This window comes from Otolemur garnettii, unplaced genomic scaffold, assembly GCF_000181295.1.
Source record: "Otolemur garnettii isolate 467f Iridium unplaced genomic scaffold, OtoGar3 scaffold00171, whole genome shotgun sequence".
In the NCBI taxonomy this organism is placed as follows: Eukaryota; Metazoa; Chordata; class Mammalia; order Primates; family Galagidae; genus Otolemur; species Otolemur garnettii.
In genome coordinates this window covers 366,358-383,417 of record NW_003852566.1, presented here as the reverse complement: position 1 = coordinate 383,417, position 17,060 = coordinate 366,358, and the positions used below count along the sequence as shown (strand labels likewise).

The window sequence follows — 17,060 nt, the reverse complement described above, 5'->3', positions numbered from 1 at the left end:
GGGCGCCAGCCCCACATGCTGGAGGTGGTGGGTTCAAACCCAGCCCCAGCCAAAAAATAAAACAAACTGTAAAATCCCACTGCCAGACAAACCAACATAAAGCTGGAACCCCCTAAGACTTTGTCAAAAACATGTTCTCAGCCAGGAGGCACATGTGTTTGGTCCCTCTTCTCACAGTACTCAAGGACATAACCTTGAAAGTCCTTAGAGAAACAAGTCCAGCCACCTCCTGCAGGGAATGCAGCTCCTCCTCCTCTTGGTGCCTGGAGTCTGCCCTTTCCCACCTCATTCTCTAGCTGAAAGGCTCTGACCCTTACTGAAGAGCAAGTGCCCCTAATACTTTCCAATTTCAGCTCTTCCCACCACAGTCTAAATGGGTTTCAAATTCTGCTGCTGGTGAGAAGGTTTTGCGAGGGGAAGGAATAAGAGACTGGATGCATTGGATATTTGGGGAAGACAGAGTGCCCAGGGAATGGGAAGGATGGCCCAAACAGGGCTTCAGGCTGAGCCCTCCAGGTGGCTACATACTCCCTACCTTCTGGGGAGCCTGGCACCTTCCCTCCTGAAGACACAGTTGTACTACTGATGCTGAGAAGTGCCACCACTGTCACCCAGGGGAAGCCTGGGACTCCCCTCTCCCCTACTCTTTCTGCTTTTCCTTTCTTTGTTCATCTCTCCCTGCCCCCAGCCCAGTCCCTTACCTGTTCTCTCCTCCTGCACCTCCGATTACTAAACAACACCCACTGCCCTCTTTATTTCTAGTCCCTCACACCCAAGTCTCTTTCTCCCAGTAATTGTTTGCATTGTGCCTTTCTCTCCCAGTGACACTGGCTATGGCTTGCAGGCCTGCGTTGGCTTTGTTTCAGTATGCCCATGAGAGGATTTCTACCCCTCTTAGTCTCCAGGGGACATGAAATGTCCCAGGAAGGAACCTCAGTGACGCTTGAAATTCTTCAAGAGCATAAGAGGAAGCCTCAGGATTCTTCCCCGCAGGTGGGGCCTACCTGAATGTTTATGTCCTCTTAGCCACCCTCAAAACACCCCAGGCTGCAGCCAGACTCAGCCAGTAAGATGGTGCCAGCCAGAGTATGCTGTGTCCCCAAGCCTCTCACTATCACTTTCTGCTTTCTGTTGCTGAAAGGTAGAGGTATAAACAGCTGTTGAAAATGAGCTGTGTACCTGGCAGGTGGCAGCAAAGGGTCCGAAATGGCAGATGAGTCCTGGAGGTCTCAGGACTGATAACTGCAAGGGTGGCGATTGCTGAATGTCTTGGTCTTGGACAGCTCATGCGTGATGGAATTATTCACCCGTCTTCCACCTTAAGACAGATGCTATGTGCTTTGCCCTTTGCTATGAAAACCAAGATGGATAGAACAAAACGAGGAAGTCGTCACATCCTGTCTCTGCAAGGAAAATCATGAATTCCCAGGGAAAATGTCCCTTCGGGGTCTCAGAAGGAGGGGAAAGGTATCTGAGAGCTTTGTGGAGCTTGCAAGTGACAGCGACTCAGAGCAGGGAGAAAAGGCACCAGCTGCCCAGCTGTCTGGCAGGCAGAGCTGGGCTTCTGCACGGGCAGGGCAACTCTCCCCGGCTAACCCTTCTCCTCTAAAAGGAGATAGATATTGGACTCCAGTCTTCACCAACTAACCTGCCACTACCCTTCTTGGGGAGGGTCGGTCAGTAAGGAAGAGAGCCTGGGAGCTTTGTCATTACTAAAATCTACAAGACTTGTTCGCATACAGTTTGGAAATAGAATAGGAGCTGTGTTAGAATTTCTCTGGTGGAGCAGAGTTCACAGAAGCAGCAGCCCGCATGGCCCCACCCACTGTATTTGCCGTAGGCCATGGTACAATCGAGCACCATGGATTGAGGGCAGAGCTCAGTCCCTTGCTGCAGCCCACTCTGTCATCCTCCACAAGGGACGGGTCAGAGTTGAGCACAGCATATCTCAGGCACATGTGGGATACCTCAGGGACCCCCAGAAGTGCTCTGTGTTTGGAGAGGGACCTGTGCAGGTGCTAGGGTTCTACATGGGCAGGTGGAGGCAGAAGCCAGCGAGTTCCAAGGAGCCTGTCTGTGCTCAGACAGACTGGCAAACACCTGGGCTTGTTTCTGTGAAAAGATGTCTCTAGGAGAGCAAAAGGGGCTGAATGGTGAGCTCAGACTGGGTGCGGTTCCCTGGGGCCAGGGAGACAGAGGCAGACCCAGGGACAGGTTAAGCCAAGTGGACACTGACTAAAGAGTAGGATTTGAGGGGAGCAAGGGAGAATAGACATCTGCATGGGGGAGGTGATTAGCACCCGTGGGTAGGAAAAGGCCGGGGTCCAGCCAAGAAAGCTTAGGGAACTACCGGTGAATGGAAGGGAAGGCCCAGGAGGAACAGGTGGGACCACACTGCCAAGGACTCCGCACGCCACACAGGGACTTGGAAGAGAGAAGAAAATTGCACTTGTAGGAAGGGGCTGTTCAGAAACATTAATCTGAGCATTAATCTGAAACATTACTTAAGCATTTCATTGCCCTCACCTTGGATTCTTCTGTGTTCCCCAGGAGAGGTGAGATTGTCACAGCAGGAATGCAGAGAGAAATGGACAGAGTCTACTTCTGTGACTCCAGACACAAATTTGGTGGGATATGGCTAGTGGGGTACCACTCCACTGCCTGCCCATCAGGGAACATCACCCAACAGGACTTAGAGCCTGTCCTTCCACCTCCTATCCCAAGGCCCCAGTACATGCATAGAGGCCCACATCCAAAAAGAGGTAAGTGCTGGACTAATGGTGGGCTGTAAGTGGGATGGGAAGGGATAGACCCAGACCTGCCCTTGGACAGTAGAGAACCCACCCCATTACCGGGCACCACAGTCATCTGAGGGAATTCTGGAGGCCATTCCTCACACAGCATGGGCTACTGGAGGAGATGGAATATAAAGTCAGATGAATTAATCCTTCTCTTCTGGTGATTCCTCATAAACCTCCCTCCAGCCCAGCACGTGGCCCCTGAGTCTCCCCCTTATGCCCTCTCCTTTCTTGTCATCCAGAAAGTTCAGACCCACATTCCTGTGCCTGTCAACTGGCTCAATGCTACCCTTAAGCTTTCACCAAACAGCTGGGGAAGTGCACAAGCACTGACAGAGGAGACTCTCACTGGCCACCCCCTGCGCTGCAGGTGCTCACTGTTAGCTGGCTTCTGGGGATGGGAGAGGCTGCAGATCTGGTAACACCCCACCTCATGCCCAGTGGGCCTGACTCTCCAGGGCCAATCATTTCTGACAGTGCTGCCCAAAGAGATCAGCATTGGGCATTTCCTGCTCAGAGGAATTCCTCTGCAGGGAAGAGTATCCTCTCCGGTATCCTAGGATATCCTAGTCGGTATCCTCTCCTGACACAGAAGTGGCTTGAATAGGGGGCTCTGGCTCCATATCTTCTGCCACACAGAATGAGAGCTGATTATAAAGAAATTATGAACTGCAGGCCCTGTGAAAATAGTGCTCACGTGTATCCTGTCCACGTGGAGGAGAGAAGTCAGTCCATGCACCAGAGACTAAGTTACTCAAACAGGCTGTAATAAAGAAATGATTAGGCCATTTCTTACAGACGGTGCTCTACACCTATGGTCAGTCAACCCCGTGCTGCCTCCCCAGAGCTCCACTGTGGCATTCACCCGTTCTCCTGGCTCATTGGGGGAACTAAAATCACCCGTTTACTCTGTTGGGGCAAAGTATTTTAAGAAAAATTATTTAAAATTTCTAAATAAAACAAAAAGATGGGTAATGTGTCCATCAATGTCACATGGGGACAAGGGCTCATCAAGAGTTAATTATCTGCAAGAGTGTATTTGACTGCTGTCTACTATTATGTAAAGGTCCTTGATTTAGTGAACTTGCATTTTAACTTGCCCATTTTTGTTCTGTAGAGTCACAGATAATTCCTTTATGGTAGGAAAAATAGCCTTAACAATGATGGTTTGTAATAAGCCAGCAAAGTTATTCTAACATTCCTATAGTAAGCTGCCTCAAAACACCCAATTTCTCAAATGCTTTTTGAGCCGGTCTTATCTTATCATTGGTTTCCTCCTAAATTAATGTGCTAAATGAATTTTTTGACACATGCTCATTGTATTTTATCTATTTATTTATTTTTTTGAGACAGAGCCTCAAGCTATCCCCCTGGGTAGAGTGCCGTGGCATCACAGCTCACAGCAACCTCCAATGCCTGGGCTCAAGCGAGTCTTCTACCTCAGCCTCCCAAGTAGCTGGGACCACTGGTGCCCGCCACAACGTCTGGCTATTTTTTTTTTTTTGGTTGCAGCCATCATTGTTGTTTTGGTGGGCCCGGGCTGGATTTGAACCCGTCACCTTAGGTGTATGTGGCTGACGCCTTAGCTACTTGAGCCACAGGCGCCCAGCCACATGTTCATTTTATTAATGAATGAATCGTATTTTAATTTTTTTGAAAATGGTACTTTAATAAGTCACTGGCTTAGAAACAGCTTTTTTTTAAGGCCTCTAACCTTGGCTCTACACGAGTGGCACCTGACAGGAACGGTGAGCCCGGCCTTGCCAGCACTGCACGCTGGCCACTGACTTGATGGGTCACAAATGATCCCCATAAGGATAACATGGGATTATCTGGCAAATGTGGCCAGAAAAGCTGGACTTCAAATAGTGTCTTCCTTCTCCCCAATACTGCAGGTCTTTTGTAAGAGACCATTTTTTCTTCCCCTTTTTTCCTTTTATTATTAGGTTTCTAAATGTCTAATTAAGATTGATAATGTCATTATACACTTTTTAAAAAGAACATTCACAGCCTAAACTGGTAACCCAACTTTTAAATCAGTAGCTCAACATCTGGTAAAGATCTGAAATCCCAGGTAAAATACACTCCCTTCATTGATGCCTGGAAGGAAAATGGTGACTCCTTCCCACTTTGAGATTATGAATCAAGATTTTGCAAGTGACTGAGGAAAAAAACCAAAAGAGAACATTATTTGGAATTGCTCTTCTTCATTAATTACTAAAATGTTTGCCCAAAGCTGAGTTGTGGGAGGGGAAAGGTAGAGGTGGCTGGCAGGGGAAGAAGTAGATTTAGGCTTCCAGAGTCTTTTCCACGTGGAAAGAGCACGTGGTGAGCTGCTCTCAGCAACAACAGGGTAATAAATCCACTTCCTGGAGCAGATATAAGGAGCAAAAATGTGAAGAAGGAAGAAATTAGAATGAGAAATGAGTACCACGGTAGAATGTAGGAGACAAGGAGGTCTTAGAGATCACCCTCTAAAGCCCTCCATTGCACAATCCAGACCTCAGGTAACACAGCGTGAGTGACTCCTCTAGGCTTTTAGGAGAAACAGAGCTTCCAAGATGCGGTGCTGCCTGGGGAAGGGAGCACCCTACATCCTGGGCATGATTCTGAGGCCCCAGGTGTGAGCCAGGGGCTAGTCAGGGATAGTGTCCCTGTTTAGACTTGTCTCTGAAGCTTGCTTTGCATTGTCCCACTGCTGTGGGCACTATTTCCATCTTGTCATGTTTTGGCTTCTGATATGAAGAAATCCAGTAGTTTGCTAAGTTTATTTCAGTGTCACTTTTTTTGATCCCTGTTTATTTGTATTTCATGTTATGTGAGTTGTGTGTTCTATCTTTCATGTTTATGTTTATATTTCATTGTTTGCCTTTTCTTATCAACTTGTAGGCATTCTTTCAACATTCTGAATATCTACCCTTTGTCTGTAATAATTAAGGTGGGTATTTTGCCTATTGTTTTTGTTTTAGTTTTATTTCTGGCATCTTTCATTTTAAAGAAGTATAAAACTTTAGTATAGAAAATATGCCAATAATTTATTTTATAGCTTCTGGAGTCTATTTTATGTTTAGAATATAAATGTGATTACAAATGACACAAACTTGATGCAAATATTTCTGGTATCTTTTTCTAATCTAAATGTTGCAAGGCAGTAGAGAGTGGAATGGTGTCTTCAAAACACTCAGAGGAAAAAAACCCTGCCATTCAAGAAATGAAACCTACTTATATAATGAAACCTATTATATTTACTCACACTTTCTTGTAAAAAATAGAACACAACTATAGCCTAGGATGATGGAGAGAAGTGGAGTGGGAGGGGAGGGGAGGGGGGAGGTTCCACAGAGGGAGGGTAAAAGGCAGGATCACACCTATGGAACATATGACAAGGGTACAAGTCAAATCTGTGAAATGTAGAACATAGATGTTTTGGCACAATAATCAAGTAATTGAGGTGAAAGCTATGTTGATTGGTTAAATGTAATCATGTTAGATTGTATAAAAAAAATCAGCACATTGTACCCCACATATGCATGAACGTATCCAAGATCTATGTGTATTTGACTTAATAAAAAAAAAAGAATACTATATCCAGCAAAATTTTTAAAAATGAAGGAGATATAAAGTCTTTCCCAGACAAATACTGAGTGTTCATCACCATTAGATTATTACAAAAAATGCTTAAGGAAAATTTTCAAATTGTGTCAAAAACTGGCTAAATAGCAACACAAAAAGATATGAAAGCATAAATCTCACCAGTAAAGATAAATACATAAGTCATACACAAATTAATGTAACTCTATAATAATGGTGCATAATTTACTTTTAATCCTAAAGTAAATCCTAAAGTGAAAGTTAAAGAGTTAAAATATAAAAATGTGTTAATAGAGCCACAATATTAAAAGCAGCAACCTCTGTTTACAAGAACAAGAAAAAGTGTGTGTGAGAGAAAAAAAAAACAATGTTTTTGTATGTGATTAAAGTTAAATTGTTATTAATTTAAAGTAGAAAGGTATAACTACAAGACATTCTACGCAAACCTTGAGCTAATCATAAAAGGTCTTATAACAGATACACAAAAGATAAATAGAAAGGAATCAGAGAAAATCACTACAAAACATTATTAAATAACAAAGGAAGATGTAAGAGAAGAAGGGACAGGAGCTACAAAATAGAAAACAGTTAACAAAATGGTACTGGTAACTCCTTACTAATTAATCATTACCCCAAATGTAAATAAACTCACCAATCAAAAGGCTTAGAATGGCTAAATTGATTAAAAAACAAGATCCAGGGGCACACTATTTACAAGAGACTCACTTTAGATTTAAAGGCAGGCATAGGCAAGAATGGAAGGGATGCAAATGGTAACCAAATGGAAGCAAAAGTGACTATACTTAGATCAGAAAAAAATAGATTTTAAGTCAAGAACTGTCTCTAGAGACAAAGAAGGTTAATAAATTGTGATTAAAGGGTCAATTCACCAGAAAGATATAACAATTATAAATATTTGTACACCCAAGGTAACAGCATCTAAATATATTAAGCAAATATTGACAGATCTGAAGAAAGAAACTGACAATACAATAATCATAAGAGACTTCAATATCCCAGTTATAATAATAGACAGAACATTCAGACATAAAAATGAATAAACAGGTAACTTAAACAACATTATAGACCAAAAGGATCTAACAGTTATACAGCAAGATACATTTCTGGAATGTCTTTAGGTCAGAATTGTATATTTGGATCTCTGATGCACAATGCATACACAATAATAAAGGCATTAAAATGGGGGCAGAGAAGGTCAAACTCTCACTCTTTGCAGACAATATGATCTTAGAAAACCCCAGGGACTCAATGACAAAACTCCTGAAAGTGATAAGAAATAGAGTAATGTCTTGGGATATAAAATCAATGCCCACAAATCAGTAGCTTTCATATACACCAACAACAGTTGAGCTGAGCAAATCAAAGTCACAATACCCTTCTCAGTAGCTTCAAAGAGAATGAAATACCTTGGAGTATCCTTTAAAAAGCGTGTGAAGGATCTCTACAGAGGGAAGTATGAAACCTGAGAAAGGAAATAGCAGATGACATTAACAAATGGAAGAATATACCATGCTCAGGGCTAAGAAGTGTTAACATGTCTATACCACCCAAAGAAATCTATAGATTTAATGCATTACAACACCACTAGACACCACTATCATGCTTTGAAGAACTTGAAAAAATAGTTCTTCAATTCATATGGAACTAGAAAAAAACCTGCACAGCCAAAACATCTCTGTAAAGTAAAAAAAAATCTGAAGGCATCATTACCAGACTTCAGGTTATACTGTAAGTGATCAAAACAGCATGGTATTGGCAATAAAATAGAGACATACATCTGTGAAACAAACCTGAGAGATAAAACTAGCCTCATATGACCATCTGACCTTTAACAAACCAAACAAAAGCGTACAGTGGGGCAAAGAATCCCTATTTAATACATGGTGCTGAGAGAACTGGTTAGCCACATGGGAAAGACTGAAAGTAGACTTGCACCTCTTTCCACTACAAAACTTAACTCATGCTGTATAAAAGATTTAAATCTAAGATGTGAAACGATAAATACTCTAAAAGAAGTGTGGGGAAAACTCTGAAACTTATCAGCCTTAAGAAAGAATCCATGAAGAAGACCCCATCTGCAAATGTAGCAACAACAAAAATAAATAAATGAGACCTGTTCAAGTTAAAAAGCTTCTTCCTCGCTAAGGAGATGATCAACAAAGCAAAGCCAACCTTTAGAATGGGAGAAGATTGCGTGTTATGAATTGAACAAAGGGCCAATAGCCAGAATATACAAAGAAGTCAATCAATAAGAGAAGAGGTAACGGCACTCCTTCCCTGTCTAGCTCTGACCGGCTGAGGTGGTGTGGCCGGGAAGGGGGGCGGCTTCGCGTGGCTACAGCAGCATTAGGGTGTCAGTTGTTGGTCCTGCCCAGAACATTTCATTTCTGCTCTACGAAGACATATAACTTGATTGGTGTGTCCATTTAAATAAGAAAATGGAGACCGAACAGTCAGAGGAAACCTTCTCCAACACTGAAACCAATGGTGAATTTGGTAAGCATCCTGCAGAAGATATGGAAGAAGAACAAGCATAAAAAGGTCTAGAAACACTGATGAGATGGTTGAATTACACATTCTGCTTCAGAGCAAGAATGCCGGGGCAGTGATTGGAAAAGGAGGCAAGACTATTAAGGCTCTCCGTACTGACTACAATGCCAGTGTTTCAGTGCCAGACAGCAGTGGCCCGGAGAGCATATTGAGTATCAGTGCTGATATTGAAACAATTGGAGAAATTCTGAAGAAAATCATCCCTACCTTGGAAGAGGGCCTGCAGTTGCCATCACCCACTGCAACCAGCCAGCTCCCGCTGGAATCCGATGCTGTGGAATGCTTAAATTACCAGCACTATAAAGGAAGTGACTTTGACTGCAAGTTGAGACTGTTGATTCATCAGAGTCTGGCAGGAGGAATTATTGGGGTGAAAGGTGCTAAAATCAAAGAACTTTGAGAGAACACCCAAACAACAATCAAGCTGTTCCAGGAGTGCTGTCCTCATTCCACTGACAGAGTCGTTCTTATTGGAGGAAAACCTGATAGGATCATAGAGTGCATAAAGATCATCCTTGATCTTATATCTGAGTCTCCCATTAAAGGACATGCACAGCCTTATGATCCCAATTTTTATGATGAAACCTATGACTATGGTGGTTTTACGATGATGTTTAATGATTGATATGGATGGCCCGTGGGATTCCCAAAGCAAAGAAGAAGTGGTTTTGACAGAATGCCTCCTGGTCAGGGTGGGTGTTCCATGCCTCCATCTAGAAGAGATTATGATGACATGAGCCCTCATAGTGGACCACCTCCCCCTCCTCCTGGATGAGGTGGCCAGGGTGATAGCAGAGCTCAGAATCTCCCTCTTCCTCCACCACCACCACCTAGAGGAGGAGATCTAATGGCCTATGACAGAAGAGGAAGACCTGGAGACTATTACAATGGAATGGTTGGTTTCAGTGCTGATGAAACTTGGGACTCTACAATAGATACATGGAGCCCATCAGAATAGCAGGTGGCTTATGAACCACAGGGTGGCTCCGGATATGATTATTCCTATGCAGGGGGTCGTGGCTCATATGGTGATCTTGGTGGACCTATTATTACTACACAAGTAACTATTCCCAAAGATTTGACTAGATCTATTATTGGCAAAGGTGGTCAGCGGATTAAACAAATCCGTCATGAATTGGGAGCTTCCATCAAAATCGATGAGCCTTTAGAAGGATCTGAAGATCGGATCATTACCATTACAGGAACACGGGACCAGATACAGAATGCACAGTATTTACTGCAGAACAGTGTGAAGCAGTATGCAGATGTTGAAGGATTCTAATGCAAGATATTTTTTTCTTTTTTATAGTGTGAAGCATTATTCTGGAAAGTTTTTCTAAGACTAGTGAAGAACTGAAGGAGCTCTGCATCTTTTTTTCTTTTTTAATCTGCTTCTGTTTAAAAAGCCAACATTCCTCTGCTTCATAGGTGTTCTGCATTTGAGGTGTAGTGAAATCTTTGCTGTTGACCAGATTATATTTTAGTTCCTTACAAACAGGGTGGCAGGGGGGAAGGGCGTGCAAAAACTAACACTGAAATTTTGATACAGCAGCAGAGTGAGTGGATTTTATTTTTTGTTCATTGTTGGTGGTTTAAAAACGTTCCTCCCGTGTAATAATTGTGAATACCTTGCTTTGTGGTCACTGTAACATTTGTGGGGTGGGACAGGGAGGAAAAGTAACAACAGTCCATATGTCCCTGGCATCTGTTCAGAGCACTGTGTGGAATGTTATGCTCTTTTGTAAGAGACGTTTTATGATTTTAAAAATAAATTTAGTGAACCTAAAAAAAAAAAAAGAAAAGAGATAACAACTCTATCAATCAATGGGCAGTGGCATGGACAGAATCTTTTCCCAAAGGAGAAAAATGAATGGTCAATAAACATATGAAAAAATGCTCATTGTACCTTATCATCAGAGAAATGCAGATCAAAACCAATTTGAGACATCACCTAACCCTAGCAAGAATAACCCACATCACAAGGTCCCAAAGTGGCAGATGTTAACATGGATGCAGAGAGAGGGGTTCCCTTATGCACTGTTGGAAAGAAAGAAGCAGGATTAGCACCAGTTACCACTGCCACAGCAGTCTCTATTGACCAGCGGAAAGAGACTGGAGATGAGGAGGATGGGAGTCCTTTGGAATCATACAGCCTTCTGGGCCCTCCCCTCATGGCCAATGGAAAGCCTGATGATCCCAAGTCAGGAAACCCTAGTGTAGAACATATTTGGAACAAATACAACCAATAAAGAGCTCATACCTAGAATATTTAAAGAATTTTTCCAGACAAGCCATTAGAAAAATTGACAAAAGACCAGAACATACTCCTTATAAAAATGGAGATTGAAATGAACAGGAAACACGTGAACAAGTATTCATTGTCAGTTGTCGTCAAATAAATGCAAGGTAAAAAACACACAAAAACATGCCACTTTGAAACTGGAACTCTAGTGCACTACTGGTGTGATTTTAAAATGATATAATCATTATGGAAAACAGTTTAGTGGTTCCTCAAAAAATTAAAAATGGAACTATGATAAGATAGTCCCACTTCTGGGTATATATCAGAAAATTAAAAGGAAGGTCTTAAAGTGATATTTGCCTACTCATATTCATAAAAGCACTATTCAAAACAGCCAACACGTGGAGGCAACCCAAATGCCCACTGAAGGAAGAATGGATAAACAAAATGTAGTGTATACCTATAGTAGAATGTTATTCAGCCTTAAAAACTAAGAAAATGCTGTCGCATACTGCAACAAAGATGAACCATGAGGACAATTATGCTAAGTGAAATAAAAGACAAGTATGGTAGGCTATGTGTGGTGGCTCATGCCTGGAATCCCAGAACTTTGAGAGGCTGAGGCAGGAAAATCAGTTGAGGCCAGGAATTTCTTTGCTTTTTTTTTTGAGACAGAGCCTCAAGCTGTCACCCTACGTAGAGTGCTGTAGTATCACAGCTCACAGCAACCTCAAACTCTCGGGCTTAAGCAATTCTCTTGCCTCAGCATTCCAAGTAGCTGGGAACTACAGGCACCCACCACAATGCCTGGCTATTTTTTGGTTGTAGTTGTCATTGTTGTTTTAACAGGCCCACACTGGATTTGAACCTGCCAGCCTCCAGTGTATGTGGTTGGTGCCCTAACTGCTGAGCTACAGGCACTGAGCCAGAGGCCAGGAATTTGAGATCAGCCTGAGCAACATAGTGAGATCCCCATCTCTACAAAAAATAAAAAAGTTAGCCAGACACAGCGATACACCTATAGTCCCAGCTACTCAGGAGGCTGAGGCAGGAGGATTGTGTGAGCCTAGGAGTTTGAGGCTTCAGTGAGCTATGATTGCACCACTGCACTCTAGCTTGTGTGACAGAACAAGACTGCATCTCTAAAAAATAAATAAATTAGAAAATGAAAACAACATACAGAAACTTAAAAAAATAAAAATGGTATGTATATATTATGAAGAAAAATAATTATGACAATTAAATTATGACATAAAATAAATTATGACAAAAAATAAAAATGGTATATATTTATTAGGAAGAACATGATATTTTAAAATATACATACATGGTGAAATGGCTAAACTGAGCTAATTAACATATGAACTACCTCAAATACTTATTTTTTTTTGTGGTAAGAACACTTAAAATCTGCTCTCAGTGATTTTTGGGAGTACAATTCAATGTTGTTAACTATAGTCACCATGTTTTACAATATATTTCTGGAATTTAGTTCTCCTTTCTAACATAAATTTTGAATCCTTTGATCAACATTTCCACAAAGCCTCATCTCTGCCCCAGGAAACAGACATTCTACTCTCTATTTCCATGAGTTCAACTTTTTTAGATTTCATATATAAATGAGATCATGTGGTATCTGCCTTTTGTCCCTGGCTTGTTTCACTTAACATATTGTCTTCCAGGTTCATACATGTTGTTGGAAATGGAGGGATTTTATTCTTTATTAAGGCTGAATGACATTGCATATATATCTCACACTGTCCATTGTTGGACACACTTAGATTGATTCTATATGTTGGCTATTGTGAATAATGCCACAGTGAACATGAGAGTGCAGATATCTTTTTGACATACTGATTTTATTTCATTTGGATATATATAAAGAAGTGGGATACTAAATCATTTGGTAGCTCTATTTTTAATTTTTTGAGAAATCTCCATGCTCTTTTCATAATATCTGTGCTAATTTACATTTCCACCAACAGTGTGCAAGGGTTCCATTTTCTCTATACTCTCACCAACACTTATATTCATACTTTTGATAGTAGTCATTGAACAGGTGTGAAGCAGTATCTCATTGTGATTTTTAATTTGCATTTCTTTAATGATTAATGATGTCTATTTTGAAAAATATATCTGTTGGCCATTTGTTTGTCTTGAGAAATGCCTGTTCAGGTCCTTTGCCCATGTTTTTTCTTTTTTTGATCAGGTTGAATGTTATGAATTCATTGTACATTTTGGATATTGACCCCTTATGAGATGTATAGTTTGCAAATATTTTCTCCCATTCTGTAGGTGTATTTTTACTCTGTTGAATGTTTCCATTGTGGTGTAGAAGTTGTTAATATGATATAATCCCAGCCTGGCATGGTGGCTCATGCCTGTAATCCTAGCTCTCTGGGAGGTCGAGGTGGGCAGATCACTTGAGCTCAGGAGTTTGAGACCAGCCTGAGAAAGAGTTAAGTGCCCTCCTGCCCTGTCTACTAAAATTGAAAAATGAAAAACTGAGTCAAGAGGATCACTTGAGCCCAAGAGTTTGAGGTCGCTGTGAGCTATGATGCCACAGCACTTTACTGAGATGAGAAAGTAAGACTGTCTCTCTCTCTCTCTCTATATATATATGATATAATCTCATTTGTCAATTTTTGTTTTTGTTGCCTGTAATTTGAGGACCATATATATATAAAAAATCATTTTCTGGATTAAAAAGTCATGGAATTTTCCTCCTATATTCTTTTCCAATAGTTTCAAGTCTTAAATATAAGTCTGATTAATTTTGCATTGATTTCGTATATGGCAAATAGGTGTCCAAATTAATTTTCTGCATGTCAATAGCCATTTTCCTCAACATCATTATGAAAGAAACTTTCCTTTCCCCATTGTATGTTATTGGCATATTTTTGAAAAATTAATGACCATAGACACATACTTTTTTTGCATTCTCTATCCTGTCCTTTGGTGTATTGGTTTATGTTTATGGCTATAATATGCTTTTTCTGTTACTATAGCTTTGCCTTATATTCTGGGATTCAGGGAGTGTGATGCCTCCAGCTTTGTTCTTTTTGACCAAGATTGCTTTGACTATTTGGGGTACTTCATGGTTCTATATAAATTTTAGGATTGCTTCCTTATTTCTGCAAAAAATGATGTTGTAGATTTAATAAGACTATACTAAATCTGCATATTGCTTTGAATAGTATAAACATTTTAATAATGTTAATTCTTCCAATCCATAAACAGGAAATACCTTTTAATCTATATCTTCTTTAATTTCTTTCTTTTAAAAAGATTAAAATTAATTTTATGATATATGAAGAAATATTTTTAAAAATTACACCCACAAGTAAAAAATTGGTAATTTGTTTACAAAGTGAAATGTTTTAGTACAGCAAGTTCATCTAAAAAAAAAAAAAAATAGATGTGTGTGGTTGCTCAGGCTTTAAAAATCCCCTGGTTTTCATTTAAATGGTTTAACATTTAATTGTGCTACATACACATAAAGCCGATGTAATGAAGCACGGGTTCCTTATAACCTGCTGCTAATTAATTCCAACATGAGTAATTATGAGGTCTGGAAAGTAAATCGTCAACATCAGATTGATGAGGTACAGCTTATCTGGATAGAATGACTCTCCCAACACAAAGTATCGCTTTGTAACAAATCCTGTATGGCCTGCTTATCCTTCAGAAGTAACTGGTGGGTTTTCCTGCTTTTCCCTCCAGGTCTCGGTTCGGCAAAGTCCTCCTTACTTGTGGACCCGTGGTGTCAGGAGAACGGCTGCTGCTGTTTCCTTCTTTATCTTTTTGGTGGCGTTTTTTAGTGATCCTTCTCTAGCTCCTGTTTCTCCAGCTGGGGCTTGGTATTTTCAGACTTTAGTTATTTGATGGGGTTTTGTCTCTATCCTTCCCACTACTAATTCCATTCTGCACTCTAAGTTTTCTTTCAGTTCCCTGGTTGGAGACTCCTGGGTAAGTTTTGCAAACTGCCAGTGATCAAAGCACATTTGTGCAAATTCATCCTGTAAGATCTGTTAGACTTCCGACAACTCCTCATTGGAGGAGAGAGGTGTTACTGACAGCTGCAGACTTTTACACCTCACAAAGATATTTGCTTTGCTAAAGGAACACTGTTGACTACTTGATAATTGCACAAAGCTTTACTGTGTTGCTTTGTTAGATGAAAGACATGCTGAACACTGCCCACTATGGCAAGGTTGGAACTGGTGAACATGTCAGCTACAAATGGCATATCACCCAAGCATAATCTATAAAGTGTTTACACCAAAATGGCTCCTAGAACTCTTCTTTTCTGGAGATTCTGACTTTGTTTTATTGTTTTAGGTTAATTAGAGAGTATGAAGAATTAGATTACAATGTTTGCATTTGTTAGGTGGTGTCCCTGTTATAATTATGTCCCACCCCCAAGAGGTATGCCATACCCCCTAACTTTGTGCCCATTAAGTGGGAACTCGCCCATCTTCCTCCCTCCTCCCCTCTCACTGCTCCCTTGTTCCCCCACCCCTCCACCTTGGTTTGATTTGAGTTTTCCCCTTATGTATTAGATAGTCTACTGGCTTCCTTTTAGTAGTGAGTACATTAGATACTTGCTACTCCATTCTTGTGATACTATACTAAGAAGAATGTGTTTCAACTCCATTCAGGTTAATACAAAAGATGTAAAGTCTTCATCTTTTTATGGCTGAGTAGTAGTCCATGGTATACACATATCATAGCTTGTTAATCCATTTCTGGGTTGGTGGGCTTTTAGTTTGCTTCCAAATTTTGGCAATTGTAAATTGAGTTGTGATAAACAACTTACTGCAAATGTCCTTATGATAAACTGATTTTTTTTCTTCTGGGTAGTAATGGGATTGCAGGATCAAATAGGAGATCTAATTCGAGTTCTTTGAGGATTCGTCACACTACTTCCAAAGTGTTATATTTGTTTGCAGTCACACCAACAGTGTAAAAGAGTCCCCTTCTCTTCACATCCACACCAGCATCTTCAGCTTTGAGATTTTGTTATGTGGGCTATTCTCACTGGGATTAGGTAATATTTCAGGGTAGTTTTGATTTCCATTTCTCTGATGATTAGGGATGATGAACATTTTTTCGTATGTTTGTTAACTATTCGTCTGTCTTTCTCAGAAAAGTTTCTGTTCATATCTCTTGCCAGTAGTAGATGGGATTGTTTGCTCCTTTTACATTGATTAATTTGAGTTCTCTAAAGATCTTAGTTAGCAAGCTTTTGTCTGATTCATAATATGCAAATATCTTTTGCCATTCTGAGGGCTGTCTTTTTGCTTTGCTTGTTGTATCCTTAGCTGTGCAGAAGTTTTTAAGCTTAAGTACCATTTGTTTATTTTTGTTGTTGTTGCAATTGCCACTGAAGTCTTCATCATAATATATTTGCCCAGTCTGATATCATCAAGAGTTTTTCCCACACTTTCTTCTAAAATTTTTGTCATTTCATGTCTTAGATTTAAATCTTTTATCCATTTTGAGTTATTATTTGTAATCAGTGAAAGGTGAAGGTCGAGTCTCAGTCATTTATATGTGGTTATCCAGATCTCCCAGAACCATTTGTTGACTAGGGATTCTTTTCCCCACTGCATGCTTTTGTTTGGTTTATAGAAGATCAAAGACTGGTTTCATCTCTTGCTTTTCTTTTCTGTTCCATATGTCTGTGTCTTTATTTTTGTGTGAATACCATGCTGTTATTTATTTATTTATTTATTTATTTTTTGAGACAGAGCCTCAAGCTGTCCCCCTGGGTAGAATGCTGTGGCATCACAGCTCACAGCAACCTCCAACTCCTGGGCTCAAGCGAGTCTCCTGCCTCCGCCTCCCAAGTAGCT

The 17,060-nt window shown here is 40.7% G+C and overlaps 2 pseudogenes; one reads left to right on the top strand and one right to left on the bottom strand.

Annotated features, from left to right (window-relative positions):
- Positions 1–8,848: 8,848 nt before the first annotated feature.
- Positions 8,849–10,251, top strand: LOC100950040 (annotated as a pseudogene).
- A 4,543-nt stretch (positions 10,252–14,794) lies between these two features.
- The window catches only part of LOC100959911, a 27,160-nt pseudogene continuing 24,894 nt past the window's right edge, over positions 14,795–17,060 (bottom strand).